A 7,777-nucleotide genomic window follows, 5' to 3' on the forward strand; every position below is an offset into this window, starting at 1 on the left:
TGGCAGTCACAATGACGGAGCAGCTTGTCATGTACTGGTTCAGAGACACCAGAGCTGGAGCTGTGGGGGATGTTGGGATTGACATGGAGATGCACAAACTGCTGTGGGACTGTCTCATCTCAGCATGAAAACAAAATGTAGCATGTAACTGACAGTGTAACAAGTAATCGGTTCAAGATAAGCACGGCACACTTATTCTTAAACCAGAAACAACTCCTTAAGTCTGACTTAGACTAAAAATTACATATACCTTTTTTGGATATGAGAAGTCAGGATGTCTCTTAGGATGAATTCAAAGATAGTACAGGGATAAAGAGAGCTTTTTCAAGCTGATACCTGGAATCATAGCAGGTCAGATAATAAAACCATATTAATTTATTACAAGAATATTAATAATTTTGATGTGAGAAGGGAATTAAGCAGCTTACACACATAAAAATGTAAAGAAATGCCTGCTCAGTCACACCTTGTGCAAGTACTGGCAGCGAGATCTACAGGATCATTTGCAGAATTAATTGAGATGACAGAGTCAACAGTTCTGTTCCCAGGTGCAGGGTAAAATGAACATGCCCAGACAGAAACAGACACATACAGGGAAATGTGCAAGAGCTTTGCATTTTACTCTGTGACAGCACAATCTGAACAAACTCTGGGGCATAAAACTCACAATTAATCTCACCTTATTACACACCTTAATCACTCTGGCTTTGATCCTGCACAGCACTGCTGTGATCAGAGACCGAGCTCCAAAATATCGCAGCACACATATTAACCCCGTGGAAAGAAAGAAGAGTGACGGGATAGGAAAACCAATGTGATGGCATTTTAAAAATGCTTTTATTTGCATTACTTTACTGGGTATACAAAATGTTTCATTAATTCGCTTTGGGGAGAGCATTCTGAGTGGGCTTCCTGTGTGTCCAGTAGTGTCTCTTAGCCTTCTGCTGACAAATCCAACCTACACTGCCGCATGCAAGATCCATCTGCTCCAAGTCAAAGGTGTCAGCATTTCAGATAACAACACTTAAATTTTACCCTTCAATAATTCAGCAAACTGCACTGTGAGTAAGCCACCAATTCTATCAGCTCATATCAGAGCTATGCAGTTGGTTTAAATAGCATAAAAACTACCTATAGGCTTTATAAAACATGGCATTAACATGGTTTAAAAAGAAAAGCATACATCAACTTCCATTAAAATACTCTATGCATCTAAGGGCATGCACGATACTTCACATTCCATACTGTGTTTATACCTTTGCATGGCTGCCGGGTTAAAAAGTGAAGTCGGGTAAAGAAACTGAGGAATCACCTCTTTCGTCACCTAAAGAAAATAAGATTCGTGCTTTTGTTGTTTTCTTTGTTAATGTAAGACAAAATCTGCAAAATTCTTTACACTGGTTTGATTTGTGAGCATAATCCAGTGACATTTAAAAATCATAATGACAGATTTTGACATTAGTTCATCGCTTTGGATCTACGTTAGCTCTCGTCCTAATCCGTTCACACTGTTTATCCTTACCTTATCTTCATCAGACTTTTCACTGCGGTAGAGTCCATAAATCGTATGTTAGCAGTCAACACTCTGGACAAAGATGCCAAATAAAAGCATGTCAGTGCTTGTGCACTCCCATTCATTTGGCAGTTTATTTAGCAGTTTTAAAGAATGGATCGTGATTATAGTCACATCTTCTGCTTCTGATGTAGAATAAATATAGGCAGTTGTGAAGAAGCCTTAAAACCCTCAGTTTGTTGGTAAAGGATGGATCTCCATTTATTGAAGGTCAGTCGTGGTATTTTTGTTGGTAAACCCTCAGAAAGACCTTTGCTTTCCTATTTTCAAGCTTCAGAAATCAGTTGTCTCTTTCATTTTGGCTTTCATAATGTTTGTCATTTCCACCTTCACGCTTCCACCTTTGCCTTTTTCTTTATTACAGGTGCAGCAATTGTGAAACTCTGAGGTGTTACTAAATGAGAATTTGGCAGATTTACTGTTTCCCCATTTTTATTCACAAAAAAAATCACAGATCTGTATGAATGTTAAACATTTAGCTAGCACAAAATTCATGTCACACAATCACTGACACTGATAAATGCTTATTTTTAATCTTATTTGTTGCTATGCTGAAATTATTCAGCAAGGAAAAACTAATATTCGGCCCATTTATCAAGCTATCTTCATTTATTATCTTTATCTGATGACACGTTATGCAAACTGACATTAAAGCTTTTACTAAACAAAGGAGTTTTCATCTCCTGCTGTCACCCAGCTGCCATTACATTGGCACGTCTGAAGTATTAACAGAACATAAGGGCTGGATGAGCTGTCACTGACCTGACTGAAACTGAGTATGGTGAATGACAAAGGGAAGTTCTAGCTAGATGCTGCCCTGCCTCTTGTTCATCACCCTCATCAACTTGGAATCAAGCCACAAAATCCATTCTCTGAAAATGGTGCGACGGAGGTGAAGTGGCACAACACAGAATCAGCTGTTGTAATTGAGCAAACTGATGATAGAGCTATACAGCTGAGAGGGGTAATTGTGTGCAGCACACAGAGAATGACTAAGACATTGAACAATTTTACTTCAGAGACCCAATTTTCCCTGTCCTTGAAACTGATAACGTTTGGAGAGAGAGAGGTAACAGTCAGCTGTCAGGATTACTGGGGCTGAGTGGGAGGACATCTGAAGTAGAGATGGACCGATCCGATATTACGTATCGGTATCGGTCCGATACTGACCTAAATTACTGGATCGGATATCGGAGAAAAATAAAAAATGTAATCCGATCCATTAAATATCACGAAAGCACCTCACAAAACTTGCAACACGCCGTAACTCACCTCAGAACGTTAGCACGTCAGAGCAGTATGCATCACGTGATAGAGCGGCTGTGGCATGCCGGACCTGTCGGTGGTCTGGATAGCATGTGGAGCTTCACTAGCAACCCGGCATTTCATCTCCAACAAAGTTATCCCCGAGAGAAGTAAAGCAAGTGTGTAAGTCCATCTCTGAATGTTTGTAAAGCATTCCTGCGTTAAGCTTACCAAACGATATATGGAGCAAAGTTTAGCCAGGGGGGGCCGATAGGGCATTAACAGGGAAAAGGGGGCACAAAGACATACTTTTCTTTCTTATTCTCATTTAAAATGTCTAGCTTTTAATAAATAATTATCCGAATCTTACACCCAAAGTTTTAATCTGATGTAAAATGAATAGAAGTCAATTACTGTATATAGTGACTATTAAGTCTAATATACCCTAGTAAGCTATAGTACTTTTTCCTTTGGGAAGGTACCATCTGTGCAGTCTGCAATTTTGTTGAAGAAAGATGTTGAATCTATTTAATATTTCTTGAAAAATAATTGATTTCTGTGCATTTTTTTTCACACTGCATCAAATTAAGGTTGATTACGTTGATTAAGCATCATGAGGTGGAGCGTGAGGGGTGGTTCCCTATTTTTTATTTATTTATTTTTGTTGTTGCTGGGAGTTGGAACCCTATTAGTTAGGTTGCTTAATATTTACGCTAAGTACTCTTTAAAATACCAGAATAGGGAGGATGGTGTAGGTCTAAGTTTATTAGATTGATCAGTATTGCTGAACTATGAAATTTCTTTTTTTTGCATACAGGTATAACAGAATAGCTTTAGTGTAGTTGTTGTTTTAAACTTGAGTATGAACTTATACAAAATGCAGCAAGATATTTAAAAAAAACCCCAGTTTTGTTGATTAAAAAACACTATATCGGATTCATATCGGTATCGGCAGATATCCAAATTTATGATATCGGTATCGGTATCGGACATAAAAAAGTGGTATCGTGCCATCTCTAATCTGAAGATGATAAGAGAGAGCTGACAGAGGAAAAACATGAACTCTATAAAACCTGTATGGTAAACACATGAAGAGATGCAGGCAGAGGCAGCTTTTTTAGGTTGATGTGTTTCATCTTGTCCCTGCCACTGTCTCCGAACTTGCTGCGCAGAGTTTTGGCCAAAACATGCCTGATTGAAGTTTGCCCATTCACAGCAATCTATGTGTGCAAAGCGGCAAAAGTTATTTAATGACATTAATATTTATATTTACTCACTCACCAAAATAAAACCATTTTTAACAAATGTATTTTGCCTTCAGGGTTCACTTAAGCATGACTCCTAATGGATAAAGGAAAGACTAAACTGTGAAGCGCTTCACGAGCACATATTCAACTTGCAAAAATGTCTTGTTATTTTAATAAAAACCTGAATCCTGGTAGCGCAAACACTGAATAATTTAAAACTTGATGCTGCATGTGTTAATTTGAAAACTAAAAGAACCCCTGAACTGTGACTGTGCACGTTCCGACAAACACACGCAAGTACCAAACATTACCAGAACTTAATTACTGCTACAGTTCAATGGGAGGGAGACGACTGAGGTAGTAAAAAAAAAAACTAAGAAAGGAATGAAGTTAGCCCTTGGATATGAAAATATATACCATAAATTACAGGGTCATAAAGTCAAGTTGACACTGCAGGGTGATATATGGCTACATCTGGTGGACACACATTTCCTGAGCTTTACGTTTGAGGTGGAGGTATCGTTTCATGCAGGTCACAGAAAAAAGTAAGCCTCACTTCTCGACATGTTGCACACGCAGCTCTAATACCAAGACACATGGGCACATGTAGCGCACTTCCACTAAGCTGTTTTCATTATTTGTCATCTGTTTCATACAAACATCCAGCTTCTGCATTCGTGAAACCAAGCTGGCATCACGTTTGAAGGCTTCAACTGTCACCACCAAGTCCCTCTCCATAGACCTCTTCCTGGATTTAAGGCAAAAAGCCTTATCTTTCCTCTCTTGTTACTTGACTCTCCAGAGTGTTATGAGAAATGCGAAGAGCACTTGTCAGCGTTCTGTTTGGATGACTAGGACCCCTTAAGTAAACTATTTGCAGCTGGAAGCCATGCACGGCACATGGTTTACATTTTAACATGGGCAGCTATACGCTGAAAAGTGTTAGGTAATGAGCATAAGACTTTACATTTAAAGAAAGAATAGAAAATAATCAATGCTGTTTTCCTATTACAGACTTTATAAGTTGAGGTTACATGAAAAGAGGGAGCTCGTATAAACATTTACCACTCACTGTGGTATTCTTAATTCTTCACTCCTTTTACTTTGGCATGCAGGAATTTAACCTCAAATTTCACAATGTTGTTTTCCAAGTTTTACCAAAGCAAAGAAACCTCTTTATTTGGCATCCCTTGTGAGTTATGAACAGAAGATTAACCTTAACCAAAACTATTTTCCCAACTGATTCCTTCACGTGAATACGATCAGAGGCCCCACCAACTAAACTTAGCTAGTATTTTATGGAAAAAAAAAAAGTTATTTCACATGTTTTTCTTTTCAAGGATGTATTTCAGATTTCTCTTGACAGGATCACAAAAGTGAAAGACCTAGAAGAGATCTGTTTATTTCACTGAAAGCAATAAAGCAACTTCCTGAAGGATCAGATGCAGAGCAGCTGGCAGGAATTTACTTTTTTCCTCAAGGACACTTCAGCGGGGTAGATGATTGCCAGCAAGAGTGCTTGAATGCTGGTGTTCTAGTTGCAGTTGCACCGATGTCACGAAGCCAAACCAAACATTAGCACGAAGACATCAAATAACAGCAGAGCGCTCGCAGCCTTACAAGATCTGAACCCTATTCTTTGCAAAGACTAAGGGGGGCCTCTCAAGACTGTTTCATACTTTTTCATTTGCATGCTTCCTGCAACCGCAGCAAGCGGATATTTAAACAAGGCAGCAGTCGGGCTTTAAAAAAATCTCCTGTAAATATTCATTTTCCTTCCCAAACAGATGCCGCCTTGTGTTAATCCAAGATTAGTTGATTCAAGCTGAATTTAGAGTGAATTTCAAAGCAGCATCGAGCTGAAAACTGAGCTGGTAATAACTGTGTCTATCATTGTCTTACATATGTGCTGTCTCACAAGAGTCAAGACATGAAATTTGAGCTGCACATACACGCACACATGCAGACCACAATGCCAAGAAAAACTGAAGACCTGGAGAGGTGGGTTGTGTTTCTGTCAAGTCTGTACAAATACGAGAAAAGACGTACTTTATTTTAGGTAAAAGATGTATTCTCATATTCAAAATATAACTTACGAAAAAGTAGTGGTAGTAGTGTTTCTGCTTTTTACTTATTTAAAAAGATGTACAGAAACATGCCAAAAATGAAGTAAAAGTACTTTTTGTGCAGAATGATCTCGTCATTGCTCTCCTGTTGTGGCACTTGATCAGAGCATCAGTTGTGCTTCCTCTTAGTTTTTGTTATATAGTGTTGTGAAAAACTCTTTGCCCTTTCCTGATTTCCTTTTTTTGTGCATCTTTGTCACGCTAAAATGTTTCTGATATCAAATTAATGTTAATAAATAAATAAATGAAAATAACCAGACTTAATAGGGAAAAAATATTAAGGGAAAAAATCTATCCAAACCTACCTGGACTTACATGAAAAGTAATAATTGGTTCTGCTATACTTGGCAGCAAAAACTGCAATCAAATATTTTAAATAACTGGCAATGAGTCTTTGGCATCATCGTGGAGAAATTTTGGCCGATTCTTCTTCTCTGAATTATTTTAATTCAGCCACACTGGGGTCAGTTTAACATCACAAACCGGTGTCTTTTTTAACACTGGGTCAAGTAGGTTTGGATTGCTTTTTTCCTCTTAGTAAATGAAAACATCTTTTAAAAACTAATTTTAGTTTTATTTTGGCTATTTTTGTCTAATATTAATTTTTTTGATGATTCGAAACATATGAGACTAACAAATATGAAAAAAACGAATAAATAAGCAATTTAAATAACAAACATTTGGTGTATACCACTCACAGTGATTTGGTATCTGACAAAAGCTCAGGCTAGAGTGTTCAACCTATGTATGATGTCTATATGAGGAAGTGTCCTTTATATGGGCATCTTGGACACACATTTGTGACTGTTCAACCCTTCTGAGTGTAAGGGGTAGCCAATCAGAAGAAGGCTTAGTTATAGTAGAGGAGCCAAACGAGCTTCAGACAAAGAATGAACTGTGGGGCTACACCAAAATCAAGTATAAGATAAATAAGGACTTCTGCAACTGTGAATAAATATTTGGAGACTCCTCAAGTACTTGAGCAATTGAGTAAATGTACTTGCTTTTCACTACTTGATTTGGTAAAGTACTAACATATGTTACATACTAGATAACTAGCAGCTAATCAGAAGGGCACTTATTGCAGAAAGTGTGATAGATGATTAGTTTTTAAGTCTTTTTGCCTTTAAGGGGAGCTCTGAACATCACAAATGGGATGAGCGAAAAGATGCTTCACTGCAAAAATGTCCCACAGACCTGTAAACATGCATTCAAATGATTGGAGCTGATGTTTTATTTATTTTACCGTCTTCTTACTTTACAAACAGTTTTCATTGTGTTTTAGGCTGACAAGAAACTCACAGAAGACCACATGGAGAGGGATTTATGTGAAAGACTTTTGTGAAACAGCCAGAGTAACACTGAACACTGGAATGGAAAAAGTGAATCAGTCATGCAGTGAAATCCCTGACAGAAAGAAAATTGTCACTGAATAAAGAGAAGCTTGATTCAATTAAATGTTTCACAACTAGTAAATGAATGAGAACGGGTATTTAAAATGACAAACTCTTTTTCACACAACTGCAAGATTGGAATTAATTAGTTTGTGGCTTTGCTGTTTATTTTAACAGACAAGCATGATTGTG

The sequence above is a fragment of the Astatotilapia calliptera genome, chromosome 6 (genome assembly GCF_964374335.1).
Source record: "Astatotilapia calliptera chromosome 6, fAstCal68.1, whole genome shotgun sequence".
NCBI lineage: Eukaryota > Metazoa > Chordata > Actinopteri > Cichliformes > Cichlidae > Astatotilapia > Astatotilapia calliptera.